Here is an 18902-nt window from a genome sequence, read left to right on the forward strand (position 1 = left end):
AAGAATTCCGGCTCTCACAGACCTGTTAGTTTTTCTTTAAGAAGCCCTCCTGTTCTCCACTCATTACCTGTATTAACTGCACCTGTTTGAACTCGTTACCTGTATAAAAGATACCTGTCCACACACTCAATCAAACAGACTCCAACCTCTCCACAATGGCCAAGACCAGAGAGCTGTGTAAGGACATCAGGGATAAAATTGTAGACCTGCACAAGGCTGGGATGGGCTACAGGACAATAGGCAAGCAGCTTGGTGAGAAGGCAACAACTGTTGGCGCAATTATTAGAAAATGGAAGAAGTTCAAGATGACGGTCAATCACCCTCGGTCTGGGGCTCCATGCAAGATCTCACCTCGTGGGGCATCAATGATCATGAGGAAGGTGAGGGATCAGCCCAGAACTACACAGCAGGACCTGGTCAATGACCTGAAGAGAGCTGGTACAACAGCCTCAAAGAAAACCATTAGTAACACACTACGCCGTCATGGATTAAAATCCTGCAGCGCACGCAAGGTCCCCCTGCTCAAGCCAGCACATGTCCAGGCCCGTCTGAAGTTTGCCAATGACCATCTGGATGATCCAGAGGAGGAATGGGAGAAGGTCATGTGGTCTGATGAGACAAAAATATGGCTTTTTGGTCTAAACTCCACTCGCCGTGTTTGGAGGAAGAAGAAGGATGAGTACAACCCCAAGAACACCATCCCAACCGTGAAGCATGGAGGTGGAAACATCATTCTTTGGGGATGCTTTTCTGCAAAGGGGACAGGACGACTGCACCGTATTGAGAGGAGGATGGATGGGGCCATGTATCGCGAGATCTTGGCCAACAACCTCCTTCCCTCAGTAAGAGCATTGAAGATGGGTCGTGGCTGGGTCTTCCAGCATGACAACGACCTGAAACACACAGCCAGGGCAACTAAGGAGTGGCTCCGTAAGGAACATCTCAAGGTCCTGGAGTGGCCTAGCCAGTCTCCAGACCTGAACCCAATAGAACATTTTTGGAGGGAGCTGAAAGTCCATATTGCCCAGCGACAGCCCCAATACCTGAAGGATCTGGAGAAGGTCTGTATGGAGGAGTGGGCCAAAATCCCTGCTGCAGTGTGTGCAAACCTGGTCAAGACCTACAGGAAACGTATGATCTCTGTAATTGCAAACAAAGGTTTCTGTACCAAATATTAAGTTCTGCTTTTCTGATGTATCAAATACTTATGTCATGCAATAAAATGCAAATTAATTACTTAAAAATCATACAATGTGATTTTCTGGATTTTTGTTTTAGATTCCGTCTCTCACAGTTTAAGTGTACCTATGATAAAAATTACAGATCTCTACATGCTTTGTAAGTAGGAAAACCTGCAAAATCGGCAGTGTATCAAATACTTGTTCTCCCCACTGTATATATTGGCTTGAGGTGGGGATGCGGGATTATTTAAGATACTATTTGGAGAAGTAGGGTTTCAGACGTTTTCGGAAGATGGGCAGGGACTCTGCTGTCCTAGCTTCAGGGGGAAGCTGTTTCCACCATTGGGGTGCCAGGAAAGAGAAGAGCTTGGATTGGGCTGAGCTGAGCAGGAGTTGCCCACCCGTAGGGGTGGGAGGGCCAAGAGACCAGAGGTGGCTGAACAGAGTACTCGGGTTGGTGTGTAGGGTTTACATTTACATTACATTTACATTTACATTTTAGTCATTTAGCAGACGCTCTTATCCAGAGCGACTTACATATTATTATTATTTTTTTATACTGGCCCCCTGTGGGAAACGAACCCACAACCCTGGCGTTGCAAACGCCATGCTCTATCAACTGAGCTACATCCCTGCCGGCCATTCCCTCCCCTATCCTGGACGACGCTGGGCCAATTGCGCGCCGCCCATGAGTCTCCCGGTCGCGGCCGGCTGCGACAGAGCCTGGATTCGAACCAGGATCTAGTGGCACAGTTTTGCACTGCGATGCAGTGCCTTAGACCACTGCGCCACTCAGGAGCTAGCACTGTCGCAGCCGGCCGCGACCGGGAGACTCATTAGACCACTGCGCCACTCAGGTTTCAGCATAGCCTAAAGGTAGGGAGGGGCAGTTCCTCTTGCTGCTCCGTAGGCAAGCACCATGGTCTTGTAGTGGATGCGAGCTTAGACTGGAAGCCAGTCGAGTGTGCGAAAGAGCGGGGTGACATGGGAGAACTTGGGAAGGTTGAACACCAGGTGGGCTGCAGCATTCTGCATAAGTTACAGGGGTTTGATGGCACAAGCGGGGAGCCCAGCCAACAGTGAGTTGCAGTAGTCCAGACGGGAGATGACAAGTGCCTGGATTAGGACCTGCACCTCTTCCTGTGGGAGGTAGGGTCATACTCTACAGATGTTGTAGAGCATGAACCTGCAGGAGCGAGTCACTGTTTTGATGTTTGCAGAGAACAACAAGGTGTTGTCCAGGGTCACACCAAGGTTTTTTGCACTCTGGGAAGGGGACACCATGGAGTTGTCAACCGAAATGGAGAGGTCTTGGAGTGGGCAGGCCTTCCCCGGGAGGAAGAGCAGCTCTGTCCCACCTGGATGTCAGAAGGGGGAAGGAGAAAAGTAGTTGAGTGTCATCCGCAAAGCAATGATAGGAGAGACCATGTGAGGAAATGATGGAGCCAAGTAATTTGGTGTATAGAGAGAAGAGGAGAGGGCATTGAACCGAGCCCTGGGGGACACCAGTAGTGAGAGTATGTGGTGCAGACACAGATCCTCTCCACATCACCTGGTAGGAGCGGCCTGCCAGATAGTATGCAATCCACGAGTGTCAGGAGCCTGAGACACCCAGCCCTGAGAGGGTGGAGAGGAGGATCTGATGGCTCACGGTGTCGAAGGCAGCGGATAGATCTAGGAGGATGAGAACAGAGGAGAGAGAGTCAGCTTTGGCAGTGCGGAGAGCCTCCGTGACACAGAGAAGAGCAGTCTCGGTTGAGTGAATCGTCTTGAAGCCTAACTGGTTAGGGTCAAGAAGATCGTTCTGAGAGATATAGCGAGAGAGTTGGTCAGAGGCAGCACACTCAAGTGTTTTGGAAAGAAAAGAAAGTTGGGATACCGGTCTGTAGTTTTTGACATCAGAGGGGTCGAGTGTTGGTTTCTTGAGGAGGGGAGCGACTCTGGCCATTTTGAAGTCAGTGCCAGTGGTCAGGGATGAGGGAAGTGATGAATGGGAAAAGGTCTTCAGAGATGGTCTTTCAATTAAATTTGTCAACCAGCCACTACAGAAGATAGCCCTATTTGGTAAAAGACCAAGTCCATATTATGGGAAGAACAGCTCAAATAAGCAAAGAGAAATGACAGTCCATCATTACTTTAAGACATGGAGGTCAGTCAATCCGGAAAATGTCATGAACTTTGAAGTTTCTTCAAGTGCAGTTGCAAAAACCATCAAGCGCTATGATGAAACTGGCTCTCATGAGGACCGCCACAGGAATGGAAAACCCAGAGTTACCTCTGCTGCAGAGGATAAGTTCATTAGAGTTACCAGCCTCAGAAATTGCAGCCCAAATAAATACTTCACAGAGTTCAAATAACAGACACATATTAACATCAACTGTTCAGAGTAGACTATAAATCAGGCCTTCATGGTCGAATTGCTGCAAAGAAACCACTACTAAAGGACACCAATAATAAGAAGAGACTTGCTTGGGCCAAGAAACACGAGCAATGGACATTAGACGGGTGGAAATCTGTCCTTTGGTCTGGAGTCCAAATTGGAGATTTTTGGTTCCAACCACCATGTCTTTGTGAGACGCGGTGTGGGTGAACGGATGATGTGTATTTGCATGTGCATCTCTGCATGTGTATTTCCCACCATAAAGCATGGAGGAGGAGGTGTTATGTTGTGGTTTGCTTGTGACACTGTCAGTGATTTATTTAGAATTCAAGGCACACTTAACCAGCATGGCTACCACAGCATTCTGCAGCAATACGCCATCCCATCTGGTTTGGGCTTAGCGGGACTATCATTTGATTTTCAACAGGACAATGACCCAACACACCTCCAGGCTGTGTAAGGGCTGTTTTACCAAGAAGGAGAGTGATGGAGTGCTGCATCAGATGACCTGGCCTCCACAATCCCCCGACCTCAACCAAATTGAGATGGTTAGATGATTTGGGATGAGTCGGACGGCAGAGTGAAGGAAAAGCAGCAAACAAGTGCTCAGCATATGTGGGAACTCCGTCAAGACTGTTGGAAAAGCATTCCAGGTGAAGCTGGCTGAGAGAATGCCAAGAGTGTGCAAAGCTGTCGTCAAGGGTGGCTATTTGAAGAATCTCAAATATAAAATTGATTTTGATTCGTTTAACACCTTTTTGGTTACTACATGATTCCATATGTGTTAGTTCATCCTTTTGATGTCTTCACCATTATTCTACAATGTAGAAAATAGTAAAAATAAAGAAAAACCCTTGAATGAGTTGGTGTTCTAAAACTTATGACCGGTAGTGTAAATCTTTGTGAAAACTTGCAACTGAACAAATGACAAAGCACACCTTTTATTTTAGCATGACTATTACAGGTGCCAACTCATGTATAAAACCATTACACTACTAGAGGTGGATCTCTTGAACTTGTATAATTTTCCAGTATGACCAATGATCTGATGGCAAAAATGTACCAAATATCATGTTTTTTAAGATGAGATCCACCCAATAGAATGTTCCATTGTTGTTAGATACAGTCATTTTCAATGTGCATGTGAACATTCCAACTTGTGTCAACATTTCTTTATCAGCCTCTGCACATGCACTACCGTTCAAAAGTTTGGGGTCACTCAGAAATGTCCTTGTTTTTGAAAGAAAAGCATTTTTTTGGTCCATTAAAATAACATCAAATTGATCAGAAATACAGTGTAGACATTGTTAATGTTGTAAATGGCTATTGTAGCTGGGAACTGCTGATTTTTTATGTAATATCTACATAGGCATACAGAGGCCCATTATCAGCAACCATCAGTCCTGTGTTCCAGTTGCATGTTGTTTGCTAATCCAACTTTATCATTTTAAAAGGCTAACTGATCATTAGAAAAGCCTTTTGCAATTATGTTAGCACAGCTGAAAACTGTTGTGCTGATTAAAGAAAAAGCCATATCTCAGACTGCCCATCTTAATCTTTTATTTTTATTGGCCAGTCTGAGATATGGCTTTTTCTTTGCAACTCTGCCTAGAAGGTCAGCATCCTGGAGTCGCCTCTTCACTGTTGATGTTGAGACTGGTGTTTTGCAGGTACAATTTAATGAACCTGCCAGTTGAGGATCTGTGAGGCGCCTGTTTCTAAAACTAGACACTCTAATCTGTATTTGTCCTCCTGCTCAGTTTGGCACTGGGGCCTCCCACTCCTCTTTCTATTCTGGTTAGAGCCAGTTTGCGCTGTTCTGTAAAGGTAGTAGTACACAGCGTTGTATGAGATCTTCAGTTTCTTGGCAATTTCTCACATGGAATAGCCTTCATTTCTCAGAACAAGAATAGACTGACGAGTTTCAGAAGAAAGTCCTTTGTTTCTGGCCATTTTGAGCCTGTAAAAGAACCCACAATTGCTGACGCTCCAGATACTCAACTAGTCTCAAGAAGGCCAGTTTTATTGCTTCTTTAATCAGCACAACAGTTTTCAGCTGTGCTAACATAATTGCAAAAGGGTTTTCTAATGATCAATTAGCCTTTTAAAATGATAAACTTGGATTAGCAAACACAACGTGCCATTGGAACACAGGACTGATGGTTGCTGATAATGGGCCTCTGTACGCCTATGTAGATATTACATAAAAAATCAGCCGTTTCCAGCTACAATAGCCATTTACAACATTAACAATGTCTACACTGTATTTCTGATCAACTTGATGTTATTTTAATGGACAAACATATTGCTTTTCTTTCGAAAACAAGGACATTTCTAAGTGACCCCAAACTTTTGAATGGTAGCGTATACATCTCAAACAACAAGATACTGTCTATAAAGGTGTGAAAAACATAGAAATCTACTTTTTTGGAGAGGTTATCATATATCATAAAGTGCATTCGGAAAGTATTCAGACCCCTTGACTTTTTCCATATTTTGTTACATTACAGCCTTATTCCAATATGGATTCAATTGTTTTTTCCCTCATCAATCTACACACCATACCCCATAATGACAAAGCAAACACAGGTTTTTAGAAATTTCTGCAAATTTATTTAAAATAAAAAGCTGAAATACCACATTTACATCAGTATTCAGACCCTTTACTCAGTACTTTGTTGAAGCACCTTTGGCAGCGATTACAGCCTCGAGGCTTCTTGGTTATGACGCTACAAGCTTGAAACACCTGTATTTGGGGACTTTCTCCCATTCTTCTCTGCATATCCTCTCAAGCTCTCTCAGGTTGGATGGGGAGCGTCGCTGCACAGCAATTTTTAGGTCTCTCCAGAGATGTTAGATCAGGTTCAAGTCTGGGCTTTGGCTGGACCACTCAAGGACATTCAGAGACTTGTCCCGAAGCCAATCCTGCGTTGTCTTGGCTGTGTGCTTAGGGTCGTTGTCTTGTTGGAAGGTGAACCTTCGCCCCAGTCTGAGGTCCTGAGCGCTCAGGAGCATTTTTTAATCAAGGATCTCTCTGTACTTCGCTCCTTTCATCTTTCCCTCAATCCTGACTAGTCTCCCAGTCCCTGCCTCTGAAAAACATCCCCACAGCATGATGCTGCCACCACCATGCTTCCCCGTAGGGATGCTGCCAGGTTTCCTCCAGACGTGACACATGGCATTCAGCCCAAAGACTTCAATCTTGGTTTCATCAGACCAGAGAATCTTGTTTTTCATGGTCTGAGATTCCTTTAGGTGCCTTTTGGCAAACTCCAAGCGGGCTGTCATGTGATTTTACTGAAGAGTGTCTTCCATCTGGCCACTCTAACATAAAGGCCTGATTGGCGGAGTGCTGCAGAGATTGTTGTCCTTCTGGAAGGTTCTCCCATCTCCACAGAGGAACTCTGGAGCTCTGTCAGAGTGCCTATTGGGTTCTTGGTCTCCTCCCTGAACAAGGCCCTTCTCCCCCGATTGCTCAGTTTTGCCGGGCAGGCCAGCTCCTAGAACAATCTTGGTGGTTCCAAACTTCTTCCATCGAAGAGTGATGGAGGCCACTGTATTCTTGGGGACCTTCAATGCTGTTGACATTTTTTGGTACCCTTCCCCAGATCTGTGCATCGACACAATCCTGTCTCTGAGCTCTTTGGACAATTCCTTCGACCTCATGGCTTGGTTTTTGCTCTGACATGCACTGTTAACTGTGGGACCTTATATAGACAGGTGTGTGCCTTTCCAAATCATGTCCAATCAATTTAATTTACCACAGGTGGACTCCAATCAAGTTGTAGAAACACCTCAAGGATGATCAATGGAAACAGGATGCACCTGAGTTTAATTTTGAGTCTCCTAGCAAAGGGTCTGAATACTTATGTAAACAAGGTTTTTCTGTTTTATTTTATATTTTTATCAATATGGGATATTGTGTGTAGATTGATGAGGAAAAACATTAATTTAATCAATTTCAGAATAAGGCTGTAACGTAACAAAATGTGGTAAAAGTCAAAGGGTCTGAACACTTTCCGAATGCACTGTATACAGTACATTTTATCAGGGGCTTGTGGGGAACAATTTAATACCATCAAACCTTTGCCACCCCAAAGTGGACCAACTTTTGGTCTAGACCATGGACTAACTATCTAAAGGGCTAATTTAGAATTCTAAGAATATTCCAATTAGACTGTGATCCATTGACTGGGTTCTCTGATTTCCACAGTGTTAATTATGGAGTTTGGAGCACTTGAGTCTTCCTCCAGCGCATTGATAGCTGAGTGATTAATGTCTGTTTATCTAGCAGGAAGCTTTGAAAGATCTGAGAGCTCCTGTCTCTTTTCACGCCTCTTTTTGCTGCTGCCTCTCATCTGAGTGTTTGAGCTGCAGATGATGATGTTTGTTGCTGATCTCTTACCCTCCTCTCTCATTTTATATCTCTGTCTCTCTCTCTGTCTCTCTCACTCCCTCTTCCATTCTGCATCTTGGAGAGGGGAGGGAGCTGGCGGTGAAAGAGAGTTCAATGGTTCACATGTTAATTCTGCCTGCCAAAACAACCCTCTCTCTCCCTCTCCCGTCTCTCTCTCTCTCTCTCTCTCTCTCTCTCTCTCTCTCTCTCTCTCTCTCTCTCTCGCTCTCTCCAGAAAAGGAGGTTTCTATGGTTACCACCAGTAGGGGACAGGTCTCCATGGCAACAGCCTTCTGATAAACTCATTGTGCAGAGGTGGAGGGTGGAAACAGTGGGGGACCATGAAGGCAGGATGAGTGGGGTTCCTTCTGTCCGACAGACAACGGTTCAATGGACTGTCAGAATTCTAACACACACACACACAAACCTTTTCTCTCTCTTGGTGTCAACGTCAATGAGGTGAGATGTTTCCCCTGAACCCTCCTCTGATCACAGGTACACTGTCAAGACAAACTGCAGCTGCACTGAAAGAGCAAACCCTGTGTTCCAGACACACCACCAAACAAACATATACACTCACAGACATCCTGGTCTGCATGCGTGGGAACAGCATCTCAACTCTCCCCAGAGCATTCACAAAGGGGGTCCTAGATTTCTTAATTTCTGCATTTTGTATTATTTCAACTCTCTCAGTAATACAAACAAACATACAAACGAGGGGGAAGGGGAAATCGTAGCCAGCAGCGTTTGGTCTGTAGAGTAGTGAATCGCTCCAGTTAATGAATATGGATATGCATTGTGGCAGAACTAACAGACCTCCAGCACTACTAGCAATATGGTGCTGTACTAACAGGGATCTCTGGTCTCTCTTCTACACAACCATGATCTACTTATATGCCATCCACAAAGATAAATAGGAGCCAATTTAGTCCCACACAACATTACAATTAATACTAGGACTGGTTTTGAGAGAAGGAATATAAAAAAAGGCCCTGAGTGACTCCAACCCTTCAGCTCACTGCAAAGAATAACTGAATTAACCCTGAAAATGGAGTGTGGGATTGTGGAGAGGGAGATGAAGGAGTGCTGCTTAACCTGAGGTCAGGACAACTGCTGACCTGAAGCACTGGAGGACTGAAATGCAAAAAGCAGGTAAGGTTCTGTGCAATGCATACTTCAATGACTGAAACACTTCACTTTCTTTTTGAAACATTTTTTAGTCATTTTAGCAGACACTCTTTCCAGAGCGACTTACAGTTAGTGCATACATTATTTTATTTATATTTTTCATACTGGCCCCCCGTGGTTACCTCACTTATACTCCCACTCCATTCAATATAAAAGTTCATAGTTGCTTATTATTGCTTTTAACAGAGTATTTGGGATGTGAATGTATACTCTACCGGGTTTGAGTATTTGGGTTTGCAATATAATGTTTCAGGGGGTAAGGGTTTGGGGGTGTCTGTGGTGGTGGTTGTCATGTGGGGTCTGCCAGCTCTCCAGCTGCAGTGACTCAGCAAGAACAACATCCTGCTGAGAGAAGCGAACAGGGTGGGTCAGAGACATGACCACAGCCACTCAGACGCGGAGATTAATGTCTGTAATACATCCACTCTGCAGCAACAATGCCAACGAGAGTGTGAGAGAGAGATAATGAAAGAGGGGCAGACAGGGGGACGCGACGGGCATTAAAAATTAAGTGACTGACGGTAAACTCACATCGTGTCTGCGGAGAGGGAGCGGGCAAGGACAGAGTGTGTGTGGTGGGTGTGTGAAGAAGTGAAGTTCAGACAAGAACTTCACCATAAACCCAATCCAAATGGAGTGAGTGTGTGTTTGCACAGCTCTGATGAAGGATGCAATGTGTACTTTTGATTTTAATAAAGCTCCATATATTTCTATGGAGTGTTGCGTCTGTCATTTGCACAGTTTGTCATTCATCACATTTAACTCTTACGGTATTTCCCTACTCTATAGCAGAGCAAGGTAGAGCAGCACAGCGCTGTCCATCTCTGATGAACAACCAACCGTCACGGTCACATTCACAGCCACACCGCAGAGGTCACCTGGCTTGTGTGTCGTCTGATCCACTCCAGGCTATGTGCCAGGGACATGACTGTAGCTGGAAGGTCATAAGAGCGAGGGCACAGTGAACAGGGCACAGGGGATGTCTTAAAAGGGCTGATTAGACCAAACAAAATGGCTGCTGATGCTATCTTGGCCGCAGTGGCCAGAGAGACTGGTCTAATGAGGAGCCCAGAGACTGCAGGGATGAAATGTATCAGATTTGACCACGTTTCATCTGAGTCCCTGTTCTCTATTCTCTCTCTCGCTAGTTCTCTCTCATATAGTCTACTCTATAGAAGAAATAAAATGCTTTCCCACTAGGCACACACTGGTTGAATCAATGTTGTTTCCATGTCATTTCAATTAAATTACGTTGAACCAACGTGAAATAGACGTTGAATTGACGTCTGTGCCCAGTGGGTTCTCAGTGTTTCTTCATAGACCTAAATGAGTTGGCTATAGACGTAAATCTGCCTGCTACCAAAAAGCCCTTGCTTGTCTTGTACTGACGAAAATGCGAAGACTACGCGCCCCGTGATGCAACGGGTGGACGACGTGTGCCACTACGCAACTCTTGCTCCTATCTCCCGGAAGCAACACTTTATCATCACACACAAACAAACAACTTACAGGTTGATAACACGCGTCTGAAATTCTGTATGCAATTTAGATAAGCTTTATACCATCAACATAACATGCTGCAAAGCTGTTGTAGAGCACAATTAGTTGGAAGACCGTTTATCGCTCTCATCTGTTTCACCCGCATTGAGTCTTGCTGGCTCGCGCTGTGAGTGAAAGGCGCTATCTGCTGGAGAAACACAGCACACACGGACAGAGCAGGGATGTATTCATTACGTCTTGCAACGGAAACCAAACGGAAGAACCAAACGGAAGCAAACAGAGCAAACGGAACGAAACGGGGAGGGAACTACCTGAATTAGTTTTTCGAGTTTTCGTTGCAAAACGTTTTCTGTTTGGAGTAAACTGTTTCTGTTGCAAAACGTATTGAATACACCCCTGTTAAGGCCAAACAGGGGGACCAGCGTGGTTACAGTTGCTTTCGTCTACAACCAATAACAGGTAATGAATGCATTTACAACACAGTATCATCGTGGTCCTCTGTAGCTCAGCTGGTAGAGCACGGCGCTTGTAACGCCAGGGTAGTGGGTTCGATCCCCGGGACCACCCATACACAAAAAAAAAAAAATGTATGCACGCATGACTGTAAGTCGCTTTGGATAAAAGCGTCTGCTAAATGGCATATTATTATATATTATGTCAACCTTGCCCAAAAATGCATGTTCACACGAGAATAGTCTGATTAAGCCAAATGCAAGTTTAGCAGTGCATTCCCTGACCAGTCCCTTTGAACAGTGGGTCTATCATGCTAAACTGATTCGCAACTTTAATATGACCCCAACACTATTTTCCGATGTATGCCTACATATCAGATAAACATGTCTGTTACTGTCACTTTCCATTATTTGCAAGCAAACAGCAATATGTAGGCCTACACTGTGCTAGCAATTATATTTAATGAGCTTATTTTATCACTGCAGGTTGTTTCCTATTCCACAGTCACTGGATCAGATGCAAGGAGGATGTCGTCATAGATCCCACAGAGAAAAGGTGGGGTGTTATGTATTGATTCATATAACTGTTGCTGGAGGATTAACAGGTGATGGCTATGCCTCGATGTATGTCTATTGGAATGCTGAATAAGAGTGGCACAATGCTGAAGCTTCGTGTGTTTGGAATGTTGCCTTACAGAAAAATAAATGTTTAGGCTAAATGTGTTTTGAAGAATATTGTCTAGTCCTCGCAAAACCGAAAACAGTAGGCTAATTGTTGTTTAGTGTCACAGGATTCAGTGGATAACGTGCATTCAAATACTAAGGCTAATCATTGGGTCAACTTCAGTCAGTCGGTGCCTTCATTTAATCGCCGTGTGCAGTTCTAAAATGTCTCTCTGCATGCCGCTGTGTAGCATCAGCCGCGAGCTGCTTTCAATTAAGTGCGCAGGCGCGACTCTTTCCCTCCCGCCCTAGCTCTCTATCCCTACAGTAAATACTGTAATGCGAGCGCAGCACTTGTGAACGATGTGTATTAGCCTACACACCGTGTACAATGGGTCCGTGTCCGTGTCCGGCTCTGTCCCATCAGTTCATTTGGTTGACATGCAGCTTCTTTATAGGTTGGGATTTAGCTCTTTTTAATCCACTATCTCTCTGTCACTACGTTGGGCCTGGAATGGCAGCATCTTGCAGTATTACGTTTCCAGGTCGGAAAACGAGCCTATTTGCTGACATAGGGACGAGAAGAGGAAGTGTGAGAGTATTTCTACCACTTCCCCTGGTGACCGCTGTCCAAGGTGCTGAAACATGGTAGTTAAAGTGAACCATTGGGTTACTCTGTATTAATAATGGCTTTGTTTCCTCGTTAAATAGGCCTGCTGGTTACTATGAGCAGGCCTATACATAGACATACATATTATTTAACCTACATGTGTTTTAATTACCTGTGCGTAAATGTTTCCTGCATGCTTAGCAGTGTCATGTAAGTCTAATATGTCATTTCTAAAGTGCCGCTGTTCACCAGCTGAGGTTGAATATATAGTACAGCTCTCCTCCCACTGCTGTCGTATTCAGAGCTCAGGGATTGCCACTGATGCAGAAAACCGTGGAAACCGCGTGACTTTTATCAAACCATATCTCAGCCTGTGGAATATTCTTATGCTTCAAGTGATCTAAATGCAAGGGTATTTCTCCACCGTATTCTAAGGATATAACACAAATTATTCTTGGTGACAGGCATGGTCGGCTGCGTTGCTTTCTTTCTTATGACGTTGCAGTCCACCTATGGAGACATGAGCTATTTTCAGGAGGAGATGAAACCCGGATCTGTTATTGGAAATATAGCTAAGAATCTCGGGCTGGAGGCTAGCAGACTGTCCGCTCGTAAGGCCCGTATTGATACCGAAGGTAACCTTAAACGTAATTGTGAAAATCTGAATACCGGTGATTTTTGATTGTTGCAGAGAGGATTGACAGAGAGGGGCTTAGTGGCAAGAAGACTTCCTGCGTTTAAAACAGGATATTATGTTAGATAATCATTTGAAGCTGCAACGTATTAGTCTTCATGTTCAAGATATTGATAACTCTCCACAATTTAAAAAGGAGTTGATTCAATTTGAAATAGTAGAATCAGCAGATCAGGGGGCTCGCTTTTTACTAGATGAGGCCCGAGATGCGCATAGAGGACAGAATACTGTTAAAAACGATATACTACAAAGGAATTACCATTTCGTTTTGAATGTGAATATAAAAAGTGGTGGACGCAAATACAGTAAGTTAGTCTTAGATAGAGAACTAGACCGTGAAAAACAGCAGGAGATGAGTTTACTGCTAACAGCGATAGATTGAGGCATTCCTCAGAGATCAGGTACTGTAGTCATACACGTCACTGTACTGGATGCTAACGATAACGCCCCAATGTTTAGCCATGTCATCTATAAAGTCAGTCTGCCTGAAAACTCTCCATTTGATCAGCTAATAATTACCATGAGTGCCAACGATTTAGACGAAGGACCCAATGGCGAAGTTACATATGACTTCGACCATGTTTCAGTTGAAAATAACATTGGATTTTCTATGGATCAAAATACTGGAGAAATAAGAGTTTGGGTCAATTGATTATGAAGAGGAGTCGTCGTATGAAATGCAGATCAGTGCCAAGGATTGGTTAGGGTCAGCATCATATGCAACGTTGATAATAGAAGTAACGGATGTAAATGACAATGCCATACCTGAGAACGTGTCACCTGGTACAGAGGTGGGCATCATTAACGTGCAGGATAGAGACTCTGAGAATAACCGTCAGGTCCGCTGCTCCATTCAGCAAAACGTTCCTTTTAAGCTGGTGCCATCCATCAAAAACAACTATTCTCTGGTGACCACGGGAGAACTAGACCGTGAACTAGTGTCTGATTACAACATTACAATCACTGCCACCGACGAGGGCTCTCCGCCTCTGTCCTCCTCTAAAACTGTTTGGTTATCTGTAGCTGACATGAACAACAACCCACCTGTGTTTGAGGAACAGTCCTATAGCGCCCACGTGACTGAAAATAACAAACCTGGTTCCTCTGTGTGTTCCGTTACTGCTCGAGACCCAGACTGGAGACAGAATGGTACAGTGATTTACTCTCTCTTACCCGGTGATGTGAACGGTGTCCCAGTGTCCTCGTTTCTATCCGTTAACGGAGACACGGGGGTGATCCACGCTGTGAGGTCATTTGATTATGACCAGTTCAGGAGCTTTAAAGTCCACGTCCTGGCCAGATACAACAAATCTCCAACACTCAGCAGCAACGTGACTGTCAGTGTGTTCATAACCGATGTGAATGACAACTCTCCTCAGAGACTATATCGCGCTCCGGACTGGAACTCCTTCATGACCGAGCTGGTCCCCAAAGCTGTGCACGGGGGCTCTCTGGTTTCCAAGGTAATTGCGGTGGACGTGGATTCCGGCCAGAACGCCTGGCTTGCCTATCATATAGTCTAATCCACTGACTTTTCACTATTGGTCTGCACAGCGGAGAGATAAGGACACAGCGGGACATTCTGAATCTGACAGCATGAAACAGAACCTTATTGTGGCAGTGAAAGATAACGGACAGCCCACTCTATCTGCAACATGTGCCATGTATTTAGTGATTTCTGATAACTTGGCTGAAGTGCCAGAACTGAAAGATATATCTTAAGATGAGAACAATTCCAAACTCACCTCTTATCTGATCATCTCGCTGGTCTCCGTCTCCACCTTTTTCCTCACCTTCATTATTGTCATCCTGGCCATGAGGTTTTGCCGCAGGAGAAAGCACAGACTGTTGTTTGATGGAGCGGTTGCCATTCCCAGCGCGTATCTCCCTCCCAACTACACAGAGGTAGATGGCGCGGGAACTCTTGGATGCACCTACAATTATGACACATACCTGACGATGGAGTCACGCATAAGTGACTTCAATGTAAGATCTTACATTGACAACACTCTGCCTGCGGATCAGACTCTGAGAAAAACTCCAACAGACTTTGTTGAAGAACTTGATGACACGGATGAGTCCCCAAAGATAGGCCTTTATTGTAAATAGAAATAAACTACATTTGTTTTCATAATATTGTGGAATAGAGCTATATTAGTAGACAATTACAGGTAAGATGCTTTACAACATTTTCCTGGATAAAATGACCATTCCCCAGGACTATGTTAATGCAGATTGTCTATTTAGCTGACTTATTTGTTCCCAGGTTGATATATATATATATATATATATATATATATATATATATATATATATATATATATATATATATATATATAAAAAAATATAAAAAATAAAAATAAAATATATATATATATAAACCTTTATTTAGCTAGGCAAGTCAGTTAAGAACAAATTCTTATTTACAATGACGGCCTACACCGGCCAAACCCGGACGACGCTGGGCCAATTGTGCGCCGCCCTATGGGACTCCAAATCACGGCCGGTTGTGATAGAGCCTGGAATCGAACCAGGGGGTCTGTAGTGAAGGTTTCATGTAGGTTTCATGCACAGTTGAAGTCAGAAGTTTACATACACTTAGGTTGGAGTCATTAAAACTTGTTTTTCAACCACTCCACAAATTTCTTGTTAACAAACTATAGTTTTGGCAAGTCGGTTAGGACATCTACTTTGTGCATGACACAAGTAATTTTTCCAACAATTGTTTACAGACAGATTATTTCACTTATAATTCACTGTATCACAATTCCAGTGGGTCAGAAGTTTACATACACTAAGTTGACTGTGCCTTTAAACAGCTTGGGAAATTCCAGAAAATGATGTCATGGCTTTAGAAGCTTCTGATAGGCTAATTGACATAATTCGAGTCAATTGGAGGTGTACCTGTGGATGTATTTCAAGGCCTACCTTCAGACTCAGTGCCTATTTGCTTGACATCATGGGAAAATCAAAAGAAATCTTCCAAGACCTCAGAAAAAACCTCCACAAGTCTGGTTCATCCTTGGGAGCAATTTCCAAACACCTGAAGGTACCACGTTCATCTGTACAAACAATAGTACGCAAGTATAAACACCATGGGACCACGCAGCCGTCATACCGCTCAGGAAGGAGACGCGTTCTGTCTCCTAGAAATGAACGTACAAATCAATCAATCAATTGCAAATCAATCCCAGAACAACAGCAAAGGACCTTGTGAAGATGCTGGAGGAAACAGGTACACAAGTATCTATATCCACAGTAAAACGAGTCCTATATCAACATAACCTGAAAGGCCGCTCAGCAAGGAAGAAGCCACTGCTCCAAAACCGCCATAAAAAAGCCAGACTACGGTTTGCAACTGCACATGGGGACAAAGATCATACTTTTTGGAGAAATGTCCTCTGGTCTGATGAAACAAAAATTGAACTGTTTGGCCATAATGACCATTGTTATGTTTGGAGGAAAAATTAGGATGCTTGCAAGCCGAAGAACACCATCCCAACCGTGAAGCACGGGGGTGGCAGCATCATGCTGGGGGGGTGCTTTGCTGCAGGAGGGACTGGTGCACTTCACAAAATAGATGGCATCATGAGGAAGGAAAATTATGTGGATATATTGAAGCAACATCTCAAGACATCAGTCAGGAAGTTAAAGCTTGGTCGCAAATAGGTCTTCCAAATGGACAATGACCCCAAGCATACTTCCAAAGTTGTGGCAAAATGGCTTAAAAACAACAAAGTCAAGGTATTGGAGTGGTCATCACAAAGCCCTGACATCAATCCTATAAAAGATTTGTGGGCAGAACTGAAAAAGCGTGTGCGAGCAAGGAGGCCTACAAACCTGACTCAGTTACACCATCTCTGTCAGGAGGAATGGGCCAAAATTCACCCAACTTATTGTGGAAGGCTACCCGAAACGTTTGACCCAAGTTAAACAATTTAAAGGCAATGCGACCAAATACTAATTGAGTGTATGTAAACTTCTGACCCATTGGGAATGTGATGAAATAAATAAAAGCTGAAATAAATCATTCTCTCTACTATTATTCTGACATTTCACATTCTTAAAATAAAGTGGTGATCCTAACTGACCTAAAACAGGGAATTTTTACTAGGATTAAATGTCAGGAATTGTGAAAAACTGAGTTTAAATGTATTTAGCTTAGGTGTACGTAAACTTCCGACTTCAACTATAATCTCGTTATGTGGTTTGATTTGTGACGGCCTATTTTGGGATTTATGTATTGGATTTTTCACATTCACACTGCACAGATTTGATGTTACAGGAAATGGGTTGATATAAGAGTTTGGCTCTGTTGGAGTCTAAGCTTATTTGGAATGAGTTTAGAAAAGAGAGAAATACGTTTTTGGAGAGCTACACTACATTACCAAAAGTATGTGGACACCTGCTCGTCGAACATCTCATTCCAAAATCATGGACATTAATGTGGAGTTGGTCCCCCCTTTGCTGCTATAACAGCCTCCACTCTTCTGGGAAGGCTTTCCACTAGATGTTGGAACATTGCTGCGGGGACTTGCTTCCATTCAGCCACAAGAGCATTAGTGAGGTCAGACACTGGTGTTGGGCGATTAGGCCTGGCTCGCAGTCGGTGTTCTAATTCATGCCAAAGGTGTTCGATGGGGTTGAGGTCAGGGCTCTGTGCAGGCCAGTCAAGTTCTTCCACACCGATCTCAACAAACCATTTATGTATGGACCTCACTTTGTGCACTGGGGCATTGCAGTGCTGAAACAGGAAAGGGCCTTCCCCAAACTATTGCCACAAAGTTGGAAGCACAGAATCGTCTAGAATGTCATTGTATGCTGTAGCGTTAAGATTTCCCTTCACTGGAACTAAAGGGCCTATCCCGAACCATGAGAAACAGACAATTATTCCTCTTCCACCAAACTTTACAGTTGGCACTATGCATTGGGGCAGGTAGCATTCTCCTGGCATCCGCCAAACCCAGACTCAACTGTCGGACTGCCAGATGTTGAAGCGTGATTCATCACTCCAGAGAACGCGTTTCCACTGCTACAGAGTCCAATGGCGGCAAGATTTACACCACTCCAGCCGACGCTTGGCATTGCGCATGGTGATCTTAGGCTTGTGTGTGGCTGCTCGGCCATGGAAACCCATTTCATGAAGCTCCCGACGGACAGTTCTTGTGCTGATGTTGCTTCCAGAAGCAGTTTAGAACTCAGTAGTGATTGTTGCAAGCGAGGACAGACGATTTTTACGCGCTATGCGCTTCAGCACTCTGTGGTCCTGTTCTGTGAGCTTGTGTGGCCTACCACTTCGCAGCTGAGCTGTTGTTGCTCCTAGGCGTTTCTACTTCACAATAACTGCACTTACTGTTAACAGGGACAGCTTTAGCAGGACCGAAATTTGACAAACTGACTTGTTGGAAAGGTAGCATCCTGTGACGGTGCCACATTGAAAGTCACTGAGCTCTTCAGTAAGGCCATTCTACTGCCAATGTTTGTCTATGGAGATTGCATGGCTGTGTGCTCGACTTTCTACAGCTGTCTGCAACGGGTGTGGCTGAAATAGCCGAATCCACTCATTTAAAGGGGTGTCCACATACTTTTATATATATAGTGTATTTTTCACAGCGTAGGCCTAATGAGCGATACAGTGTGAGAGTGTCTGACGTGCAGCGGCCTCGCCATGTCGCTGACCATGGTGCTGAACACTCATACACTCCACTTTTAAGCCAGTGGGGTTTACTCAATGATTGTTGACTCTTATGACTTTTTTTCCTTGCCATATTCTCTGCTTTTGTGTATTGCATTATACGATTTCCTGGCTGAAGGACCAGCACTATAAATTGCATACAT

Source organism: Coregonus clupeaformis, chromosome 3 (genome assembly GCF_020615455.1).
Source record: "Coregonus clupeaformis isolate EN_2021a chromosome 3, ASM2061545v1, whole genome shotgun sequence".
NCBI lineage: Eukaryota > Metazoa > Chordata > Actinopteri > Salmoniformes > Salmonidae > Coregonus > Coregonus clupeaformis.